Source organism: Trachinotus anak, unplaced genomic scaffold (genome assembly GCF_046630095.1).
Source record: "Trachinotus anak isolate AG129_WGS33_773 ecotype Australia unplaced genomic scaffold, CSIRO_AGI_Tana_v1 ptg000005l, whole genome shotgun sequence".
In the NCBI taxonomy this organism is placed as follows: Eukaryota; Metazoa; Chordata; class Actinopteri; order Carangiformes; family Carangidae; genus Trachinotus; species Trachinotus anak.
In genome coordinates this window covers 13,640,567-13,644,593 of record NW_027273856.1, presented here as the reverse complement: position 1 = coordinate 13,644,593, position 4,027 = coordinate 13,640,567, and the positions used below count along the sequence as shown (strand labels likewise).

General features: G+C 39.0%; 3 non-coding genes across 3 annotated transcripts; all 3 read left to right on the top strand.

Annotated features, from left to right (window-relative positions):
- Positions 1–1,771: 1,771 nt before the first annotated feature.
- On the top strand, positions 1,772–1,843 carry trnag-ucc (transfer RNA glycine (anticodon UCC)). The gene has a single exon. It is a non-coding gene; the product is annotated as a tRNA-Gly (tRNA).
- Positions 1,844–2,189: 346 nt separating this feature from the next.
- trnas-aga (transfer RNA serine (anticodon AGA)) lies at positions 2,190–2,271 on the top strand. Its single transcript has one exon. It is a non-coding gene; the product is annotated as a tRNA-Ser (tRNA).
- A 312-nt stretch (positions 2,272–2,583) lies between these two features.
- Positions 2,584–2,665, top strand: trnas-aga (transfer RNA serine (anticodon AGA)). Its single transcript has one exon. It is a non-coding gene; the product is annotated as a tRNA-Ser (tRNA).
- The last annotated feature ends 1,362 nt before the right edge of the window (positions 2,666–4,027 follow it).

Genomic DNA, 4,027 nt, shown 5'->3' with positions numbered 1-4,027 from the left:
CGTGGGTTGACTGACTCAGATTGAACCTCCAATGCAGGTTTAATTACATTACATTACTTTGTCAGTCTGAAGGTGAACTTAAGCTCAGTTTTTACTGCCTGCCACTTCATGCATTTATGTAGCAATGTGCTGCCATGGTCAAATACATGCAAGCACACATTACTGTTGTATTTCTACTGTTAATCTTGTTATAGTTGTGATCAAAGACGCTGTAATAACTTTCCAGAGTTGTAAAATTCTGTGTCAAAGAATTATAAACTGCTGTGCGGTGTTTTGACAGCGGGTAAACCTTCAAATTCATGGATATTTTATTTTAGTGGATTTCCCAGATTGTATTTCATGTCACTGGTGAAACATCAGACCTCCTCCATCAGAGCTCCAGAAACCACTACATACACAGCATGGTTATCCAGGGATTGTTTGACCATCAGAATATTAACTATTTGAACCAATGAAGATCCAAATATCTAAAGCCTATTAGAAGTTAAAAACAAGTGATGTTTCAATCAAAGCCCTGATCAACCTCAACAGTGAAGAAACCCTGATTTTACTTCTTGAGATTCTGGTGGAAGAAAAACGAAAGAAGAAAATGGACAGAAAATAACCCACGTACTTGTTTGTCAAGGAGTTCCCCTATTGATCTGAAGGCCTGAGGGTAATTCTCTGCCTGTTCAGTGGGAGTTGTGTTGGGAGTCATTCCAAAACCAGAATAAATTAATCAGAACTTCTCGTTTCTGCCTGGCTCCCGAGGAGCAGCCGGTGCTTTAATCAAAACAGCGCTCTGAGGGGTGCACCATGTTTCCACAGGATCATCAGGAAGAAATCAGTGTCTCCACTTATCGCAACAGTCACAGAGGAGAAAAAGCTGGCAAACTTCAACAGACTTTCCTAACTGGGTGATAACACAGGAGTTTTTGGCACTTTGGGACGGCCTCAGTTCAGTGTTAATTGTACATTATCAAGCAGTACATTTATACACTTCCAAATTGCATTAGCTAGTAGTCTTGTAGTAAACATGATCTTTCCTGGATGACAGTTTTTATCAGCATAACAGAAATATTTATATCGACTAATGAAGTGAAAAATGTTTGTTGTCAAGATATTTGTTTTGTTCCAGTAGCAGCCCCTAGATGCTCAGCATGATTAACATTTTTATGGTTATGTTTAGTCCCAAAGCACATGGCTAAGGTTTGGGGAAGATTGTGGTCTTAGTTAAATATTGGAACACATGACACATTAACTGTTCCTGTATTTAAACCAAACCACAGTGGTTTCCTGACCTCAGTCGAATACTTCTTCTGTCTCTCACATAGTGAGGAGAGAAGATCAATATCAATCTCAAGTGTGTGTATTCACAACTGGAGCCTGGACCTAGTTAGCCTGAGTTAGCCTTTCAGACCTGACCCAACTGAACTTATTGGTACTGCCACATGTAGAGACCCAAACCCAACCCAAGACCAAGCCTGTCATTGAAGTTCTTCCACACAAACCATGGTGAGCTGTCAAACATTAGGCAGCTAAATGAGTAATAAAGATAAGAGAACTTCTCACTGACTGAGCTTATGGAACCCAGTTTGGTCATAGCTGCCCTGATACACACCAAAGTGACACTCAACAATGTTTGACTTAATCACTCTGTAGCTTTGTATTAATCAAGATGCACCGTGGTACAACTCAATATCGAGGTCTAAATTCCTCCACTCCCAAGTTTCTCCACTAATGAAAACTGCTGGCTCAACAGAAAAATTCCATGACATTCCATGTTGTCCATGCGATGGTGGTACAGTGGTGAGCATAGCTGCCTTCCAAGCAGTTAACCTGGTTTTGATTCCCAGCCATTGCAGATCCATTTCAGTGTCAAACTCTTGGGTTTCCTGTTAGAAATACCTGATACACACAGGTGGCATCATCTTCATCAGGACCCTAAGGTGAAATACCATATATATGTTTATTCATTGGATCTACCTTGATTCTTCAAACCTGAACCAAAGCAGAATAATGCATTTAATGTGCACGTTGAGATTAGTCATTCTAGAAGTGAGAAAACTCTTTCTTTCTTTCTTTCTTGCCTTTCTCTGTACTGTCACCATTATACGCTTTGTCTTTATTCTGAGTTTAAGTTTTCTACAGTTATGATGAGATGTGTAAATGTTGACTGATGCAGGCAGACAATACACACAAGGTGTGTAGTTGTTGTGGCTGAGTGGTTAAGGCGATGGACTAGAAATCCATTGGGGTCTCCCTGTGCAGGTTTGAATCCTGCCAACAACGTTGGTATGTTTTCATGTGCTGTTGTAGTTGGGTATCAACAATGATAGGTCGTCTGCTTTGCATGCTCCAGGGGGTTCAATCCCTTTTCATTTTTGATTTTTTTATCATTTTGGCTGTGTAAATGCAAACTGCGTACATTTTTCCAGGGGTGTGTATTTTTGGGGGTCATTATGTAATTTCAACCTCAGCTCCTGTGATTTGTCTATAATACGCTGTGTACACAAAATAGTTACTCTCAGGACCAGAAGTCTTCTAGTTATGATCATGATGCATAAATGTTGATGCAAGTGGACAATAAAACACAGACATGCAGTTGTTGTGGCCGAGTGGTTAAGGCGATGGACTAGAAATCCATTGGGGTCTCCCTGCGCAGGTTCAAATCCTGCCAACAACGCATGGTATTTTTCGTGTGTGGTTGTAGGGGTGTCCACAATCATAGCATCCCAGCTTTGCCATTGCAAAGCAAACTATAATGGCTTTCTCACAATTATGGCAATAGACTAGCACAGAATATGACACAGCACAACATGCAGTACATAGCCTATATAAATTCTACTTGTCATAGTGGTAATATGCAGTCAGCTATGAGCATCTCACATTATAGCATCTAGAAAAAATAAATTATCTATCTAAACCAGAGTTCACTAACGAGCAGACCATGGTCCAGATCCGGACCAGACGCCATCTTATCTGAACTCAAACATACAACTGATAAATTACTGAGAATAATTGAATTTTGAGGGAGTGTTTCTATTTTAACCAGTGCAGCTTTTCTTGCCTTTACGGCACTGGTCACATGACGCTACTCAGCCAAGTAGAGAAAAAGAGGGGAAGGTGAGATAGAAGAGGGAAAGAAAGAGAACAGGATGTGTTCAGTTTTTAAGATGACTTGAGATTATAAAACCTGTTGAGTGAAACTTTTTATTTCATTTCGTAAATTTAAGCACATTATTATCCTTTCTCAAAATCCCTTATTACAGCTGTTATTTTCCATATACATATGGATATGTTTGTGTTATTCTCACTCCAGAACATTTTGTACATGAAAGGGAACAAAAGGAGGGAAACACCATGAAACATGAAACAAGTAGATAAATATTGAAGTGTAACATGAGCGCATTGTGAGGAATCACAAATCAGAGAGACAAACAAGGTGGCTCAAGTTCCAGTTAATACCCTGATATGATATGATATATCTAAAATCAAATATATTAATACAGTCCAGCCTAAATATAATGATATTGCAGGGAGGGTGTGATTATTGTTGTATTTCATGTTTCCACTAAACACCAGTTCAGAGGTTTATTTGTATTTTTTTTTTTTTTTTTTGTTCTTTTGATAATATGAAAACTATAGCATATGGCAGGAAATAATAATTATGCCTAAACAAGAGAAATCATAGCAGCAAATTGTTCCATTAGAAAGTCCCAGTTTTCAGTCTGACAGATTAGGATTTATCAGTATCAAAGTGTAGCAATGCCATGATATGTAGTTCAAGTAATAATAGGGGCAGTTGTTCAGTGAGATGCAGGATTTGTCAACTTCACAGTTTCCTAGTATCAACCAGATGAACGTGGCTGTTAAATTTAAAACCTCTTTCCGTTTGAACTTGACAACAGCCCAGCCTGTGGTAATCCAGAACATAGCTCTGTGTGGTTGAAGGTTTTCATCTGTTGTCACATCAGCGTCAGAATGTTTCCATAATGCAGTGGCCTCCTGCCAATGAAAAACCTTTAGCTTTATTTCAACTATTAAT